The sequence below is a fragment of the Trachinotus anak genome, unplaced genomic scaffold, assembly GCF_046630095.1.
Source record: "Trachinotus anak isolate AG129_WGS33_773 ecotype Australia unplaced genomic scaffold, CSIRO_AGI_Tana_v1 ptg000002l, whole genome shotgun sequence".
Taxonomy (NCBI): Eukaryota; Metazoa; Chordata; class Actinopteri; order Carangiformes; family Carangidae; genus Trachinotus; species Trachinotus anak.
Genome location: NW_027273853.1, coordinates 17145897 through 17166352, shown reverse-complemented (window position 1 = coordinate 17166352; position 20456 = coordinate 17145897). Strand labels below are relative to the sequence as shown.

Sequence of the window (20456 nt, the reverse complement as noted above, 5' to 3'; positions counted from 1 at the left end):
CCAGTAGGCCTCTCTTACTGGTCTCACCCTGAATGGGTGTCTGTTCCCTGACATCTCCATCTCTCATCACCACCCCATCAATCCCATGCCTCTGTGACCATCCCCGCAGAGACAGGGCTCCACTTTGTCCCAAAACCCACCCTATAGACTCCACTGTGCATTGGGTGTGACAGCTACCTGACAGAAGAGTACGGAAACCCTAAAAGGCAATGGAAATTTTTTATTTTTTTTGTCAGGGTTGTGTTTGTTTTTGTAATACTCATTTTGGCCACAAGAGGCTGTAGTGCCCCATTAACACAGTCTAAATTGGACTCTCTCTCTCTCTCTCTCTCTCTTTCTCACTATACTGTACGGAGATTGGAATTTGGACAGAAAGTTCTTTTTATAAATATAAAAAGCAAGCTGACTAAATAAGTGATGTGTTCCATTTGTCAATCGATCTCCTCCAGCATGGCACCTTACATGCGACTAATAACACTGTCCATGGTTCTGTTCTGGTTCTGTTTTCAAAGGTGAAAAAAACCCCAAAACTTCCCAAAAAAGATTTTCATTTGCCTTTCAGAGTTTCCGTAGATGAGCTTCCCGAATGACAGAAACTTTAGTTCATGCCTCCCACTGTACTCCAATACATTAAAACACCATTGCTAGAACCATCAGTATCCCCCAACATATCCAAATATTACATGTCTGTCCAAGAGTGAGAGACCATCCCCCACTGTGTATATCCATAATGGAGCCCCTCTACCTTTGCTTTCATCCACATCAAGGTCCCCTGACCCAGTAAACGCCTGCAGGATCAAGGCCTCCTCAGGGAATAGAGGTGGATGTTATCATAGCATTCCAGCCCATGTGAAAGTATGCCAATTAGCATAGCTGGAGAATGTTGTTTTGCTTGCGTCTTTCACTAAGCCCCCTTCCCAATGGTGGGGTTCATGTGGCTGGCTTCTAGCTGTCACTGGAATTGCTGTTCATGCTGAAAATTGACACTTTCTGTTGCAGCTGCTCCTAAATTTATTGCACAATATGAAAGAAATATAAATTCTACAGTAGGTGGCATGTAACCAATCCTGTCAGTGTCAAATATGACCGGTATGCCTCAACAACATTTCCAGTCTTATACTTCTGCAAAAGATTTTCCCAGTGTACTTTGGCTCTGTGGTGTGGTGCTTACAATGCAGTGATGTCAGTTGACTGGTGATACACTTTGAGGAATCTGGCAAGCCACACTGAACACACTTCCACTGCAAATTACACAGTTTGTTGATGATTCTATGGAGTGTGTGTGTGTCTGTGTGTGTATGTGTGTGCGTGCATGCGCATGCCCGCATACGTGTGTATGTATTCACTTTTTACATACTGTTCATTTGTACACTCCAGACAGGTTTATTAGGTGTTTGCACTGCAGAGTAAACATGAACTCTGATGCTTGTTTGTATATTTTTCCTCCTGTCTCCCTGGGAAAAGTAGGTAAATTAACCAAAAAAAAAAAAAATTCAGACAGTCCATGACAGTGTAGGTCAGACGCCCTGCTAAAAGTAGGACACCTCTTTCATTTTTACTGAGTGGTTCACAGGACCTATAAGAATCCAGGCACCTTCTCGGCCACTGCTTTCCTCCAGGGAATGTTGTCTGGCATTGCCATCCCTGCACACAAGGCAATCTCAGACTGTTTTCATCTGTTCATCTCCCGATGGTGGAACAAGCTACCAACCTCTATCAGAGCAGGGGTGTCCCTCTCTATTTTCAAGAACCTCTTGAAAACCCATCTCTTCCAAGTGCACATCCTTTCCTAAAACCTTAACTTGTCTAACTAGCACTTACAATGCACTTTTTGACGCACTCCCTTATAAAATCTCCCAGCACTTATTAACAAAGGTTTCCCACTGCACTGTAGCTTTACTATTGTCCTTCATTTGTAAGTGGCTTTGGATAAAAGTGTCTGCCAAATGAGTAGATGAGTAAATGTAAATGTAACTACTGCACCCATGGTGGGATCAGCTGTAGTACTACGCTAGTGTGCATCCCTAAATAACAGAGAGAGTCACTGTATAACCTTTGGCTTCCTTCAAACACCAAATTATGCAGTTGTCTCGAACATTTAACTAAATTGTGTTTGGAGCTCTCTCAGACTTGTCACTGCTCTAAAATCTTGTATATACATTCACATACTGTAGTAACACAGATGGACCCATGACCTATGATCATCAGTAGATATACTTTATTGATGAATCACATTAACAGTATTCAAGTTATGTTGAACATTTAGAATGCATCATGAACAGAATGATGAACCTTTGACTTCAGAACTACCATGTTTTTTGTTGAGACTGCAGAGATTTAAATGAAAAGGCATTGACAGTAGAGTTCACAGTGTGCACTAGACCTCTACGCAACCACACGCCCTAACCTCAAGCAATGTACTGTAACTCAAAAGCATTGTTTGAGACATGAGGCACACTCTTAACACTGGCTCTGAATCCAATCTGACCATGAGACCAAATGCCTTCCGTTCCCTCAGAGATACAGTACATGCCTCTGTCCAATTCTAGCACACACTTCCTACAGCAAATAACCACTTGAGTACATTTGCAGTGTACTTTGACTCTGACCAGAGCTACTCCTCTCCTCCACTTTCCACTGAATGCTCCTCCTGTAGGCGAAATAAAAACTCTCCTAGGGCTTTAATGTGTTGTTGTAGACAAGCCCTCTCATAAATTTAATTTCTTGGCAGATCGAGTTGTAACTAAAAAGGAACCTCTACTTTTAGTGTTGTTTTTTATGTTTCAGTGCCTGACAAACAATTCTATCTTGGTGGGGGTAAGTCATTATGTCCAGTAGCCAGCAGGGGGCCGGAAGGGTTTCAAGAGGGGTCTCAGTCAGCGGGTGTTTGCTGCATTAGGGTGGAATAGCAATCTCACTCGCCAAAGAGTGTCGTGGTCCAACAAGAATGCGATACCACTACTGTGCTCTCAAAAAATCAGTGGACTAGCTGGTCTGGACTGCAAGTGAGCATTTTGTGAGTCCACAGCCTAATTATTTATTTGTAAGTAGCATTACTGGTAAGTATTTTAGAATGAGATCATAGACTCCTACGTCTACAGCTTTGTTCAAAATAACTACTACTACTACTGCTAATAATAATAGTAATGTAATATTTTGTAAGCTCCCATCTCAGGTACTGAAACAGCAGTGTTGTGTGTGTCTGGATTTTCATTCATTCTGCCCCCAAAATCCTAAGGGACTTGTGGTTTAGTGTAGCGTAGGTTCCCGGCCTCTCTAGTTCTGCTGGTGGAGGAATATATGATAGGATAGGTTGTGGTGTGGCTGTTGTCAGTGTTTGTGTTTCCATGCTTACTGCTGCAATGTTTTTGTTGCAGCAGAAGTGTAATTTGGCCTCAGGCTGCCATGGCTAGTGGTTTCAAGTGGGACGTTGGTTTGGATTAGAACATGATCTTGATTTAAGATTTTGATGCTTCCTGCAGATTCACCATAAACATAAACAGTTCATCATATAACTCGATATCTCTGTTTCAAGACACTGTTCACTCTACAATTGATTCTGCTATATATCAACTGTGGATTAGTTTAGATATTTGTTTTGACTTGCACAGCTTGCCAGTTTATGATCTGATCAAACATGATGCAGTGACTATGTAGCTGGGGGATTTACAGAATGTTGACATTATTATCTGGATCACAGCTGAACAAAAGAACCTATAGTAAATGAACTTAGAAGTATTGTGTGGAAGAAAAATGCTTGGAAACATGTAAAGAATTGTGTTATTTGTGTCTTTATGTGAAATTGCATTTGCCTCTATTGCAATGATTCATAGTCACAATCATCTTTAAGCAGATGGCATTTTCACATAAACTTATAGTCAGGAACGTAGCCTGTGGAAGGATTGTTTAATGGGTTTCAGTATGCATTCAGAAAAACCTTTAATAATGTGAAATAATGTGAAACTATCACCTGGGCCTGTGGGATAAGTCATGCCATCTGATAAACCCTGCAGCAGAACACAGACTGAATTAGTTTTGTGAGAACTTCTTTTACCCTGAGGGTAAATAATAAGGCTCTTTATCATAATCAGCATGGATTATTTGGCAGAGGAAGGCAAAACAATAGCCTGTAGTTATTTTGAAGTTATAATGGGTTTCTTTCTCTCTTATCGATCGGCAACCCTGAGTTTACATATTTAGAGCTTCGTTCCCAATGTGTTTACAATTACGTTTGTAAGTTTTGAAGAAGTATTTGCATGTTAGCTGTGCAATGAAGCAGTGCTAAAGACTTTTAGGTCACTACTAGGTCTTGGAATGTGTTTTCTTGATGCAGGTGGGACTGCAGTACTCCAGGGTCTCATACTCAGATGGATAATAATTCAGCAAAAAAAAACCTAGATTCTGACCTAATTAGAAACAGGAACAAAAATATGTCATGTTGCTTTAGTCATGGTTTCATCAAATTAGAGGACTGGGGTCATCCACTTACATTTTAGTCCAACCTTGGGATCTCTTGAAGACCATTTGATTTTTGTCATGGCTCCTCTTTAGGTTGACACTCCTCACATGTACTTGTGACAGTGATTTAGAAGGGACCAAACTGAAACTCAGTGCCCTGAGTAGCTTTAAAGTGTAGACAATGTTTCAAGTTGTGCACTCACTGTAATCCCTTATATAAAACCTTGGCTCATAGAGTTTACCCTGACGACACTACCACTGTTTTTGTTGTTGCTTTTGTTACGTTAGTTCCTAAATCTGTTGCTGGGATGGTACTTTTGTTTTTTCTGTTCTCTGGGTGAGTGTAAAGACTGTGTATTGTGTATTTGTGATAGAGGGATAGCAACAAAAGAAAATAGTGTCTGGGTGTGCCAGAAAAAAACGTGGAATCAATCAAGAAACTTTCTCGGTGAGCAATGGTCTGGTTTTAATTCGCCCCCTAAATCCTCCCTCTTCTAATCACCTTTCTGTCTTTCTATAAACCTGTGACTAAAACCAATCATCACAAGGGTGTCTGGGTTTATGGGATACATGACAGCCAAACTTCAGTTCTAAGACTCAAAGCCACAACCATTCACTTCTTTCATATAATCCATTACATCCCTCAATCGCCCTCTCAGTAAGTATTCATTTCAGTGTGGTCTGAAGTTGTGAAACACATTGATAATCTCTCATGTTCATAGCTATGTGTTAGTGGTCTTTTTACAGCCAGGACAGACTTCTCATTTTAAGTCTGGCCATTGTTTGACATTTGGGAGCAGCTACAGTGCCATGAAAACTGGGGTAACATCCATAACATCCATAAAATTGTCTTTTTGTGGCTGAAATAAGTAACTTAGTTAAAAGTGGTTTATTGAACGCATTTTCAGTAACACATTTGGATAGTTTATGAAAATGTATATGGCTAAGATTAATATTTCAACAGCACTGAGAGTAATGCATGGCTTCACAGTGGGTTTTACTGGAGCAAGTTGGTACCTTGCATCTGTTTCACAATGTTGAGGCAGAAGTTATCACATGCTGGCAATCAAATATGTCTTTTATTTTTGCTCTATAGCAGCACAGAGAGCACAGTCATCTGCAAAGAGTTGAACAAGGTTGCTGATACTGAGGTCTTCACTATGTGCAAGTATGTGGTATGTTCATGTCATGCCTGAGAAGTTGCAAGTTGAGATGGGCTAGATAGATCTTCCATACAAACAAAACATGGCTCCATTAGATGTGTGAAAGCATCCAACTGATTGTCCAAGCCTGTGGTTGAACTTGAAATGCTCTATGAAAGGCTGGGTGATTGCTGTGGACAAATGGTATCTGAATGCTCAAATCTAAAATACCTTATTTCCTGTAAAATATTGTAGTCAAGTACCAGTGAACCAAGGCAAGCAGATACAAGGCAAGTTATTGATGTTGTGCTTTCAAGAGATTTAAAAGAATTGTTGTAGTCATCAAATCTTTTCAGGCATGATACAGGTTATACATTATGATCATAAAACTCTTGCCTTTTCTTTAGGTTTCCTTGTACATTGTTTGATTTTCCATTAATTTTAGATTGTGACAGTATTTTCATTTGTACATGCTCTCCACCCCATGTATCACTTTATGATTGTTTTACAACAGTCTGTCTTCCTGACTTCATCAGACATCAGAGACTAGATATCACTGAGGCATATTCATTTTTCAAACTTCCCACATTTGATGCCTAGATAAACAGCAGAGAATTTGAAGATCAAGATCTGGGCCTCACAGATAGAACAAATCACATGTGGAGAAAAAAGAAAAAAATGCAGATGTCAAGAGAGTGTTTTTTTTTTACTCCATGTTACACTATTCCCATCCGTAAGGTAATGGGCTGTTGTTTTGGTTTGTCTAAGAGATAATTAGAACTTTCCCAGGGAGTCAGTAGAATGAGATATGTTCTGTTGATTGTGGCAGCCAGCTTCCAAAAAGCAAGTAAAACTAAGAGCTTGTTGACACACATGGTTTATTTCTCTGTGGCCATGGATTGCAAATCACTTGTCACTATATCAGTGCTTGTCTGGTGTACACATTACCATTTATTTTTGTTTGTGCGCATGTAACTGCAGCACCTCTTGTTGCAATATTTATCAGCATCCCACTGACTCATTCCTCATGGCAGCCTTTGGTTTATGCTAAGTGTGAATGGCAGCAATAGTGTTAGGCCAAGCAGAGAGAAGACTGGCTGTGTGTGTGTGTGTGTGTGTGTGTGTGTGTGTGTGTGTGTTTGTGTGTGTGTGTGTGTGGATGTGTGGTTGTGATAAAATTCTGAAACCAAGAGCCCAGAACGCGTCCATCTTGGCAGCAGATCTGCGACACTGGAGAGGCAGAGTAGCAGCAGCAGCACAGTCAAGAATTCTGCCAATCTCTCTGTCTCTCTTACTCCTGGAAACAGGTCTTTTCCACTCTTTATTAGATCTGATTTATACTTTTTGTAAAGTATTGAACAACACAGGTTCATGACATTATGCATGCTTTGGCATAGGGAGGATGCAGAGCGATTACTCAAAAGGGCCAAGCAAATAAAGTGCTGCAAACAGGATGAAGGCAGCAAAAAACTAAAAGTCTGTAGCAACCTCATACTTTTATTACTGTGCCAGAAAACTGTCTTGAACCAGCGAGAGACTGTTTCTCATTCAATTACGTGTTCCATGTGTGCGTTCCAAGGCTTCATGCACAGCGGCTTCTGAGCGGGCCCAATCTTTCACACACATCCTCATCTCCAACACTCAGCTCATTGCCTATCAAAACAAGACTGCACAGGGTCTGTCTGGCACTTGTCTGTATGTATGTTTTATGAATCTGTACATTATATGTATGTGCTCATTATATTCTAGATATTTCCCAGAATATAAGTTGTGACACGTGCCATGTTGTTTACCCTCTCTGCGGCTCAGTGCAGTGCTGAAGGCACTTAGCATAGATCTTGTTGAAATGGAATGTGTACAGGTGTTTGGGCTGTGTGTCTTAGTCATCAAAACCTTTTGATATGAGCAAAAGGGCACTTAAGAGCACCACTTGAAGGTACTAGTTTTGGGGAACCTAGATTCCAGGAGAATCAAAGAGATTTGTTATTTAATTTGCTAAAGGAAAAATTTACTTTTGAGCATAGCTTTGAGAAATAGCATAGCTTGTGAAATGAGTTGTCTCTCTGACATTTGTATAAAGTGCTACCTGCAGTTACAAAAGTGGGTAGTTACAAAACTTGGTGTCAGGCTTGCTGCCTTATAAGATGTGTTTTTTACCAAATGACACGTGTAGTTATAGTTCAGAATTAAAGTAGAGGATGTGGAATGCCTCCTGAATTGTTCAGTGTTTATTGTGTAACTGTTGATCTGTAGGTCTATCACAGCTCAGGACTAGTGTTGTGGGTGAATACAGATGGATACATTTTAATGTGCTTTCAAGATGCAATCTGATTAGCTGAGGTAGTTTGCATGCTACAGCTTGCCATACCCGCACCAAATAGCAAGGTTTATGGCTACAGGTTCCTGTTGATAGAAAGATTTGCTACACAGGATGTTAAGAGTTGGAGTGTGTGGCACGATGTGGGTGCAGGCACTTCCAGGGCAAACAGTAGTAGTACATCTAAACTACACACTATTCCAGATGGCAGGCAGTGAGTTTTATTGATTTTAGCCTTCTCATTGTTTTACCTGGCCTTAGAATGTGCCAGTAATATTCATATGCATCCAGTATATAGTACATTTAATTATCAGTCAGTATTGATTGTAGAGAATATACAAAAAGAAATATATGTTTAACAGTTTGCACTTGTATGTGTATTTTCAGTGATTTAAGTCAAAAAATACTTTCTACTATTATCTTCTAAAACTATTATCTTTTATTAATTGTTGCTGTTGTCTCATATATTTATATATAGTTTATAGTTCAAATATTAAACTTTACCTCAATACATATCTTTTCCCAAACTCAGAACTTCGCAGTATCTCAAGAGAATAGTTTGACAAGTATTGTGATAGTTGTTCATAATGCTAGCTTCTGACTGGGTACGTTCACATTTGAGGACATGTGTAGCTATGTTTGCCAGAGGAATCGCAGCGTGTTCCCAACTACTCTGATAAGTTGATGCTATTGATTTATTTGTTTGTTTAGTGTGTGTCCTCAGCTGCTGGCTGCAAAGCGTATTGGCCCACAGAGACAAGATATATTTAACCTACCGTGTTATGATGGTAGTTCTTGCTCAGTCCTGTTCTAAATAATCATAGTTTCCACATTACATTTTTTAACATGTTCATTTCTGCTGCAAAGTCCTTGTAAATATTTATGACTACTGCAGATTTCCCCTTCTGTCTTCAAGCTGGGAAGTTTGTGGTGAGATAAGAAGGATATGATTGAAGAGGAGTGACAGTTTATGATTTTAAATATTAGTATGAAAACTTAAAACAGTAATGATAATTTTGGTAAATAATAATTGATTGTGTAAACAACTTGCTAAATGCAAATTTCACTTCACTTTTAACTCAGCTCATTTTGCTTCTACATCAATAATGGATGAGGGAAATCTTACTTTTCAGCTGATAAAATTGGTAGCGTAGATTTCTGTAAATGGCCTGTGGATGACCTGGTTTATTGGCAGTGTCAGGCTACAGCTGCATAACTTATTTTTCTTGTGTGTCCTCCAGACCCTGTTTTGACCCTTGGCTCGACTGATCAGCCAAAGACCAAAGACTTTACAGGTATGAACTGAATCTTCTCTTCCGTAATGTTGTTTATGTCTAACTATCAAATATAAGTAAAAGCAAGCAGCTATAGACCTACACATGTGCACTGTTCTCCTCTGTCTGTCTGGTTGTGGTTAAAATGTGGTTATCATTTTAAATCATAATCCCCCCTTTCACCACCTTCCTCAATGTGTGTGAATCTGATGCTGTGATTTTACTCGCTTGGTTTTTGCTTTAATTACATGCAAGGGTGCGTCACTCTGTGAACCACGCCACTGTTTTGCCTGCAGGGTCTGGCAGCTTGCTTATGTATGGATATGTGTTTTATTGTTTGGATGACACACAAACGATAAGTGAGCAGCCAGTGATCTGCTTTCAGTGCAGCTCAATGAGGCCTGAAAACAGAGCAGGGCTGGGACCACTGGCTTTGATCCACATTACAGGCCCTGTTGGACCTCAGCATGTTCCTTCACTGCCTCTTACCTAATTGGTTTCTGGTCTTTCCACCTTATTTCTGTTGACTGCAGGACAGTGACCAGGAGATTAGTGAGCAGCATGCTTGGGCTCATGCTCTGCAGACTGCAGTGCAAGGCACACACTTGCGTGTTTTGATATGTGGATGTTTGTGTGAATGTGTGCTTTATGTGCACAGTGCGACTGGAGGTGTGCATGCTTGTCTAAGTGTGTGTTAAAAGGCCTTATGTAGAGAAGAGAGTGAGCCCTGGAGGCTTGTCAATCCCCAGCACTTGGTATCACAGTGAGGTCATTGAGGCCTCAGTTTCTTCCATGAAATAGGAAAAAAAAGACATTCGGGTGTGTGGTGTTGCTGAGGTTGACTTGGGATCGATAGAGTAATGCTGGACCTCTGTGCAGAAGCATCTTAGACCATGACTCAGAAAAGCTCTTAGTGAAATGGATAAACAATCCCAAGTGGGTAGTTCAGTTTGGTTTGTTCTACACCACAACTATACTCCGCTTGATATCTTCTTATCAGTGAATCACATCTAGCGGGAAGCTCCTGGAGCAGCTACAGTACAGGCTGATGGTGGGAAGCAGAAAGGGAGGACCTGAGTAAAGAGGGAGAGCAGCATAGACAGTCAGACAGATAGATAGACACTAAAAACACCTTCTGATCTGGAGGTTACACTAAATCTGGCGTGAGTGTTTTTGGCCTTGGACTGGGCCCGAGGAGGATGTGAAGAGGGCGGGTTGGAGTGAGAGCAGGAGAGACGAGAGGGAGGTGTGGAGGCACGTCTGGGTCTAAGTGGAAACTTGAATGGAGTGGAAACTGGGCTGGAGGCCACTCAGCAGATCCACCTGAACCCTGCCAGAGCAATCAGCTATCAGGAGTTTAGAGAGGGAACCATTTGCCCCCGAAATAAATTCAGAAGGGGTTTGTAGGGATTTGGCCTGCTTTTTGAGCTTTAATGCAGGGATATTTTGGTAAGTGAAGTCCTCTTGTTTTCTGAGAGGGTTCCAGGGCCTGTCTGCTTTTTAATGGAATCACAGCGGACACCCCGGGAACCACAGCCAGGTGAAGTGATTCCGCTCTCCACTTCCAGCTGTGTAAACATTCACAGGCACTCACACACACACACACACACACACACACACACACACACACACACACACACACACACACATACACATACACATACACATACACACACACACACACACACACAGACACATGTACTATCACCTCTAATAAAACGCTTGCTGGCTCACATCAAGGGAAATGCTCACTTTCTCTTTTTCTCTCAAATAAAAACAAAGCTCATTTTTCTGCTTTTGAGAAAGTTCTTGGCCTTGTTAAAAAGAATGAATTGCTTGAAAGATGTAAACAAATTTAACGAGAGCTGGTGTTGTCTTTTCTCAGGCTGGGAACGTTCAAAGGAGCATGACATTGTCCCTCTTCTCTCACCCTCTCTATTGCTTTTGTATTTCATTTTCTTGTAAATCCTTTATTTAGCTTTTTCTGCCAACATTAATTCTGTGTGTAACCCTTATTGCCCCTGTCATTTAGTCAGTCCTGCAACCATACTAGACTTTGATGTAGTGATATCTTTCATCACCAAGTCTTTTAAAAGTTAATGCTGAAAATGTTTGTACTTACAAAGCGTATAGTTATGAACCTATTTGAAATTTTGGCACTTGGTCATTTTAGGACGCAGCTTTACTCAGCCAATGTGGCCTATAGGGTAAGTTTGTGTAAAGAGGGAGGGAGGAAACAGTCTTTGAGGCTGGGCAGTAGCTGTACTGTTAAAGGCATTTGGACTTTAAAGGTCCATTGTTTATATAACCAAGAGAAAGTTGAGACTCCCTTATGGCCCCTTTTAAAAAGCAGATGCCGGAGATTTTTGTCTCTGCATTTTATGGCTTATTTGCTACCAAGGAGATTCTGAGATTTCTTATGGGACTAAATCTTTCCTCGCTTTGCACGTGTCAGGCAGAGGTTGTCTTTTAGGAGGGGTTTAGCTGCTAGTGTAATCACACTTGTGCACAGCTCATTCCCTTTTCTTTGGACATGAACTGATAATTGTTTATCTCTCCACTTTAACACATTTTAACCTTTATGATCCATACAGCTCTGCTTCAAGTGAGAATCACTGCCAGAATATCTGCTCTGCCTATGAAACTACCAGGACCTATCTGTCAATTTAATTTTTCTTTTAGGTGTTTAATTGATGCTCAAAACAAAACAACCTATTGTAAAATTATATCAGTGCCTGTCTTTATCGGGACATATGGTTTTAGTTGTTGGCAGATCTGGGATAGAAACTGTGATCTTACAGTCACTGTTATGGTATGCAGTCAACAAGTAGGCAAAAGGTTGTATGTGTGTGTCGTGCGATTTGTGTACTAAATACACACTCACTACGCAGGTATACTACAGTAACTCACAAAACAGTTAACACAAAATTAAAGTTCCAGACTATTTTTCCAGCCCTGGTGATGATTGCACTGTATCATTTCTCAGCTGTTTTCACTTTACCATTGTGCACGCTGCAAAAAAACCCCCCTTCTTAACAAGTCATTTTGTTTCTTACTCAGCCTCGAGGGCTTATTTTTCATCAAACATAGAAAATGTTCTGCCATTTGGATGAGATAATTCCACTTGCTGAAACAGATCGCTGCACGAGTATCAGTGGTACACCTAAGGCAAGCAAACACAAATCAGTCACCTACCAGTACTACTGGTCTTTGAGTCACCATGCCAATCAGAGCAGAACAGCAGTCATCCTAAGGTCAGAGGACCCATTGTGTTGACAGAACTTTCATAAGCAGATAGTGTTATATAAGGCCTTTGTCACAGATCTTGCTCAGTGTGTGAGCATATTTTTGTGTGTCTTGTGTGCAGTCATGGGTTAAATTAGAGCCAGAGGGTGTGATGTTTTTAATTATAACTAACCAGCCATGCCTTGCAGCTACAGGAGGAAGGTCCAACCTAAAGCTTCAATCTGACAGTGTCTTATGCCAGAACAGACAAACTGGTCCTAATAAGACCATGATGGCCCAAAAGTGAGTTTTTCCATTCTGCCTGGTGTGTGGAGATGTGGCGCTAACCCAGTGGTGTTAAGGTTGGTTTTCTAAATCTAGATTATGCTTATGTTTTTGATAAGATGGACATTTTTTGCAATTGTGGAAAGTTTAATCCTTAGAAAAGTTGTTTGGCCCAAAAGTGTAGTTGTCACAAAACAAGCTTTGATTTTCTTGAATACCATCATGTCATTCATGTGACCTCCTCCAAAATAGAGTTTGTGCAACAACAGTGAAAATTTCTGCAGAACACAGATTCATATGAATATTTTATTTTTCTACTAGACAAAAATGCTGTTAAATTTATAGAAAATTAGAATAAAAACACTTTTAATTTTAATTTTAAGTAGCTAAAACTGTTTCTACAGACTAACTAACTAACTAATTTCTCTTCATTTATTTGTGTTTTCCTTGTGGGTATTGTGCTACCAGCAGAACTTTATCACTACATTATCAGTGCATTTTGAGACAACTTGCCAATTCCTGCCCTCCTGGACTCCATTAGTCTCTGTGTTAGCTCAGAGCTCAGCCTTATTGAAAGAGTCTGGACCACAGCCCTCATCTGTTTGCTCAGGTGGATGACTCATGACTCCCCTGGGGATCAGTCAGCTGCTGTCCCTCTGGACGTGTCACCATGCCTCCAAACATTCACTACTATTGAGGTCCCTGTTTGCTCCACATACAAGAATTAGTCTTGAAGTTTATTAGTGACTATAAACTAGATACATCATACATAGAGGAATTACTGTACATCAGTTTTGGTTATGGCAATGGATGGCCATTACACCACCACCACCAGCCTGAACTGTTGATACATGGCAGGATGGATCCATGCTTTCATGTCGTTGACACCAAATTCTGAACTGTAGCCTCAGTTTCCTGTTCTTAGCTGACAGGAGTGGTACCCGGTGTGGTCTTCTACTGCTGTCACCCATCTGCCGCTCACTGGATAGTTTCTCTTTATCAGACCATTCTCTTTAATCAGCCAGTCTCATGTAATTGGCTGATTAGATATTTGCATTTACGAGCAGTTGAACAGGTGTACCTAATAAAGTGGCCGGTGAGTGTATGTTAATATGTCAAATATACAATATACAGTTTGTGCATTTGCAACATGCATGCACATGTGCAAATGAAACCTCCAACAGTCAAAAGGTAGGTGTGATCCAGCACTGTATTTGCCCTGCCTGTTGTACCCCAGCTCCAGTGACATTCAGGGCTTCCACAGTGACCCACAGGCTCTCTGAACCACTGATTTAACAGTGCAGTGAGCTGAGAGGCAGCTGAGTGATATACTGTGTGTGTAAAAGTAAAGGGCGTTAAGTGGAACACAAGCCAACAGCAGTAAAAGCCACAATATATCTGCCAAGATGAGTCTTTTCTACAGCATATCCATCCATGGTAGAAGTAATAGTAGTGGTAGTATGTGTGTGTGTATGTGTGTGGTGTGTGTGTGTGTGTGTGTGTGTGTGTGTGTGTGTGTGTGTGTGTGTGTGTGTGTGTGTGTGTGTGTGTGTGCGCGTGTGCGCGCGTGCACGTGTTATTATGTGACTGTGCAATGGCCCAATTCCTTAAGGTGGAGTGTGGCCCTACAGAGTGACCCTGTGAACTGATTTATGTTTAGATTGCATTCCATTCATTCTGTAATGCCGTGTGGATTTCAGCCGGAACTCTTAACCAGCAAATCACCCAATGAATTGTGTGTCATATGTAGCTGACATTATAAGCTCTACATTACAGGCTGCTCAAAGTCCTGCATGCATTAAATGACCTGTGAAAGGGTTGTCAAAGACAGATCCATGTACGAACTGAAAGCATGTGTGCGCAAGTTTGTTTGTATTTCAGCACACATATCTGACTGTATGTGTGTGTGGGAGCGAGAGAGAGAAAAAGAACAGTAGGGCTAATTTGTGGAGATAGTGGAATCATTAAGCTATGTCTGGGTAATGGAGACTAATGTGGGATTAGGCAGAGGTAATGACATGCACTCATCTGGAAAGCTTCAGTAGCAGCAATCAGTGTGGAAAATGAACTGATATGGAATTTCTTTGACAAGCTTTCATTCATATTCATAAATGGATACTAATGTGGAAAAATATGAGAGAGTAGCTTACTTAAGGAAAATGAGGATATGCTCTTGGAAAGTTGTCTAACTTATTAAACATGATTGTGTTCATAAGGACTTTAAAGTGACCTCAAAATCCCTTGAAGAATTGATTGCACCCCAGTTCCGTTTTAAGCCTCCCTAAACTTTTGTGAAAATATCTATACAATGAGGTTTACAACCAAATTTATATGTTGAGGTCTGGTAGGCTTGATAAAAGAATAACAGGAGTTACATGTTTGCCCTGTGCTTCTCTTCTGCTTTGCACATTAATTGACTTTATCAGAAACCAGAGAGAGGCTTTCAGATTAGGATATGATACAGGATGAAAATCCTGGATGGATATGCATTTTCCATAGTGGCGCCATCGGCAAATGAGTCTTTGTGTACAAGATAGGGCCTGTCTCTGCCTTCAGTTCAACAGCAGTCACTGATCACTTCCTTGGCTGAGTGAGTTAGGTCCAGAGCATCAAGGCAGGAGGAGGAAAATGAATGGCTGATTTGTTTTTTTTCTAGGAATGAGAGCTTTGGAAAGAACTTGTACCCCCCATTTACCTCCCTGGACTGCCCCCTTCTGACACTGGACTGCACCCCCCACCCCCAGCCAGGACTCTCTCAGTGGTCAGGCCACTGCCCCCTCGCTGGGATTGCCTGGATGCATTTATAAATGCAGCTGTCTTCTCCAGCCTTCCATGACTTCTTATTATTACATTTTCATGCCCACTTCCTCTTTTATCCTTCATTTTGCTTTCCCTGCTTCCCCTTCTTCCTGGTTTTCTTCCTACCCTTTGCTTCATTGCCCTCTTCTCCACTTTCTGCACCTCTGCCTTTGTGGGAAAGTACTCAAAGAGGACTGGGCCATCTATCAAACAGGCCATTAAAAAGAAATACAGAGACAAACTGTACTTCTAACAGCAAAGCAATGATTCAATTAGTTTCTCTTTACAGTGGGTTATTGTTCATTGAATTGTGGAAAAAGAAAAATGTTGCATGAACATCAATCCAGTGCTGTCAATGAACTATTTATACATACATTATTAACACAGCTCATAAACGCCTACTTGTTTTATTACTCTGTTTTCCAAGAGTGCTTTGAATTTTGTTAGATCAAACTGTAACTTGTGTGATTGATATTTGGATGTTGATCATACTGCAGGCTGCCAGGTACAACGTGCAGTAAAAGACTTGGTAAGCAATACACCTTGTGCAATGAAATGCCCAATGTACTGCAGTAAAACTACCATTATTAAATGTAGTCAATCACACCTTATATAAAATGCCATGCCACTGAAAATGCATTTAACAGCACTGTGTTGAGCTGCAATTGAGCATAAGCCATTCATAAATCCACACTTATTAATCTTTGGATTTGTACATCATTGCCAGTTTTACCACCCTATCCATTTCCTGCAATAGATCTCACTTATGACATTGATATGACTGGAACTCTTATGTCAGTTAATGATAGACCTAAAGAGATTTTTTTTTTATTTCCTACATAGCTCTAGTTGTTTCTTCCCTGCTGCCGTGTCTAATGACATCCTAGGAATGGAAAACAAACACTGCTGTGGTGTAGGTGTGGGTGGGAGTCTGTCTTTGGGGATTTAAATCTGTCGCCCTTTGCTCCAAATATTACCGCTGAGATTTAAAGGTCTGACTGCTCCAGTGCACACGACAATACACGTTATCCCACACTATCCTTTTATTTTATTATTGGATGAATTATGCATGTTGCATTATACTTTATGTGGAACTTAATTTTTTAACATTACATCAGTACTCAGAATATTCAAGACTAAATTGGTTTATTGGGGTATCAGCAAAGCCATCTCACATGTTTTGTGCACTTTTACCTGCATATAAATGGGGGGCAATGATGTATCTCGTGTTTTTGGAGATCAACCCATAATAGAGACTGAAAGTCAAGATATCGCTGGCTCTGCTGCATCGATTTTGACCTTTCTGTTTTTATTGTGGCCACGAAAAAAATATTTATTACAAATAAAAAACATAATTAAAAAAATCACAAGAAAGTATTACATTAACTTATAAGATTTTGTTGCCATAGAGGCTAACTACATGTATTGTCATGGCCTACAGCTAAAGCTATACTTGGGACACTAGGGTGTTGCACAAAGGCACACCCATCTTATCCTAAACTTACAAGAACCAACTGCAAGAGAAATGATCATTAATGGATTTCGGTATCCAGTGCTGAGAAGCCTTCTTCACACAAGTGATGAAACAAGTCTTGACCTTTTCACCACCTCCACCCTAGCCCCTTGCCAATAACTCATTTCTAAGGTCCAGGGAGTATATATTTTACTGATGTCATGTTACATGATTTCTGCTCTAAGTCTGCACAGTTTTTCTAGCTGCCAATGTGGGAACTTGTGGAGATTTGAGTGTCTCCTCCTGGGTGACCAACACACTGACACAGACAGCATGCTGCATAATGATGGAAAAATGCTTCACAGCCTCAATTTATGAGGTGCAGGTTTTTCAGATGCAGTTTTATTACACTGGGAGAGAATCTACTGGGACACAAGGCATTATTAAAATTGTTAACACTGTATTTGTCAAAGGATAGAGGTAATATTACTGGACTGATGTCTGTCTTGTTGTAATGATGTCATTGCTCAGTATTCAGAGGGGATCTGTCCTCCTGCATTGGGTGGGACAATTTGTAGAAACAATCACTGGCCTATTTCACCACAGTACACAAAGAGAATATTTGTCTTGCTCTCATGCTTGTTCATGCAAACACATCTGCAGATATCTTGAAGGCCATGTGTCGTGTTTGGGGCAGATAAGGATACTGATCTGATCAGGAGCATTATAGCATGAACTGTTTTGTCTCGTTTGAACTGTTGGATGAAACATATAATTATTTACTCACCTTAGCTGCTTGCTGTTATATTTCTCAGTTTCTTCTGCAATGCTCAGTCGACATGTGTCTGTTTATCATTTGCATGCTGATGAGACAAGTGTATTTGTGTTTATTGAGCATTGTTTCTGGTTCCTATCGGCACATTTCAGTGTTTTCAGTGCACTCAGCCCAACAGCAGAGCCGCACTGAGTATTCGTCCAACTCTTCCTCTCCTGTAGGCACAAAAGGACTGATGTTAGTAATTTTACTGCTGGATCTTTTCCTGTAGACCCATATGGTTTCACTGGCATGGATCAGGATTATTAATCGTGCTCTGTTGCCTGTGAAAAATGAATGTGATTCTTTTATTGAATTGCAACAGGATCTGGTGAGTGAAATGTCCTGAACACTTGGTCTGATGGGCAGCATCAGGTGATATCATCCTCTGACCAACCTTTGTTGCGGATATGTAAAGTGATATGTAAAGTGATATGTATGCTTTATTATTTGTTTTATATCTTACACCTTTTCTTTGCACTAAATGCAAAGTCCTTGCCCCTGGCTGAAATCAGTCTGTGGCTGATTCTAGTTTGGCTTTCATACCAGCAGTCAAGTTCTCTCTGAGGCAGCAGCTTCATCAAATACAGTTGTAAAAATAGATAAAGCTAGAATATCCCCCAGTTCTGACACTAAGGTATTTAATTGGCTGTGACTTACTATTTACATCATTGTGATTGGCACAGAGTTTGAGAAGCGTGTGTTGAAGTTTGCCAAGAGCCATTACCTGTTTCTCCTTTCCTCTGCTTGGCTGTCAGTGTGTGTGTACTGTGTGTGAGTGTATTTGAAAGATGCCTTATTGCTTTCACCTGTAATTTTGGCCCACACACAAAAGGCAAAACAAATAATAGCCATATCACATTATACATTAAGTCAGTATATCAGTTGAGCTTGACCAATGACCAATAATTTTATTACCTAAAACAGAAAATTTATTTAAATTAGGGCTGTCAATCGATCGCAATTAATCACAATTGTCCATAGTTAACTTGTGATTAATGGCAAATTAATCACAAGTTCACATTTTTTTATCTGTTCTAAATGTACTTTAACAGGATATTTTTCAAGTTTTTAATACTTTTATCAACATAGGAGTGGACAAATATGTTTGCTTTATGCAAATGTATGTTTATTATTATTCCAACAATCCAAAACAATGACAAATACTGTCCAGAATATTCTCCAGAATAACCACAAAGGTACTGTATGCAGGCTTTGAAGCTGACCTTGATGTTCAAAAGACCCTTTTCTTTGTCCATTTCTGCTGGAGAAAGTTTGTTTCTGCTTGCCATCCACAGTGTTACTGCTGCGTCGCTTCCTGATTTCCCAAACTACGGGGGCGGGCTGAAGGTCATAATCGCAGAACGTGCGTGTGTTAATCGCACTTCAAAAAATTAGTGGCGTTAAAAGGAATTTGCATTACCTCGTTATTATCACGTTAACTTTGACAGCTCGAATTCAAATAAATAAATGATAACAAAAGGCCTCTCACTTTCTGTCACTTGAGGCTTTCTCTCACAGAGTATTCATCTCTCGCATCTTTTTACTCAGCTTTGATACCAAAACAGTAGCTTTTTGTGTGCCTCTTTTGGGAAGTGGGCTTGTGCTCCTAAAGGACAGGCCTTTTTATTGCATTGTCAAGCTATGCACCTTATCAACAGTTTATGGATGTTTCTTAATTTCTCATCAAGCACATGTTTCTATCACAATCAGTGTTTATATTGTCTGTATCACTCAGCTTTACAGTACCACATTAAGATCCATGCTGACTACTGTATAGAGGTTGCATAGGTCTTTAAACTCTCTTTCCCCCTGATGTCATGCTTTTGGGTTGTGACAAGTAGCAGTCCCTCTTCCCAGCAGAGCTGTAGTGCACGCTAGCTGCAGTGAGGTCACCACAGTTAAACAACACAGAAAGTTTCCTAAGGTCGTAAAGGCTGGCCGCTGAGTGTTTGGAGCGCTAGGGGAATACGTCCTGGGTAATTGGCAGGATAATTTCCGTAGCGGCAGCTGAGGTCAGACATGGGCCTCTTTCCCCTACTGTCCACAGTCCACACATACAACTGAAGCCCCTAATCTGCCCTTCCTTCCATCACCATAACATCTCGTCTAATTGTAGTTGTTCCCTTGCCTCACCAGTCGCCCCAACTTTCGGCCACACTCACCTCATGTGTACCCATTCTGGTCTGTAATAATGTTCTCCTGTGGAGATATGGTCACTTCTTGGAGCTTGAACTTGTCTTGTCACTGGCTGTTTTTCATGGTGGATTCAGGACTGACCTTGTGTCACCAAAGAGACTCTTGACCTGAGCTGTTTAATGAGCAATATGTACATGTTAACAGGAAGCGATACACACATACTGGAAACACGAAATGGATGCAAATACAGAACCACAGAAACAAATAAGCAAACAGTTTCAGAGCTGCCTTTACTGCACAGTGTGTCGTCTTTGAGCTATGCAAAGTAATGGGTAATCACTTGGCACAATGACCTAGACCTGGACAGAGGGTCAGAATTTGCAACTGCAGCTTGCTGCATTTTTGATGAGCCATGAGTTAAGCTAAATTGTTTGGTTCATCTAATGAAGTTAAAAGGTTAAAATTTAAAAAAGTTAAAAGATCACCATCTACAGCTCTAATATTATAACATGTAAATCAAAACTGCCTAATTTATTTTTTGTGACTTAGG

At 40.5% G+C, this 20456-nt stretch overlaps 1 protein-coding gene across 9 annotated transcripts in view; it reads left to right on the top strand.

Annotated features, from left to right (window-relative positions):
* Positions 1-20456, top strand: part of znf469 (zinc finger protein 469) — a 181108-nt gene that overhangs the window by 34847 nt on the left and 125805 nt on the right. For 8 of the 9 annotated variants that reach the window (XR_011694238.1, XR_011694241.1, XR_011694240.1 and 5 more), the window contains one exon: positions 9159-9212. The gene's annotated coding sequence lies outside the window, so the exon portion shown is untranslated. Of the gene's footprint in view, positions 1-9158; positions 9213-15357; positions 18228-20456 lie in introns of those variants that run through there. The other variant, XR_011694239.1, reaches the window with a different exon arrangement.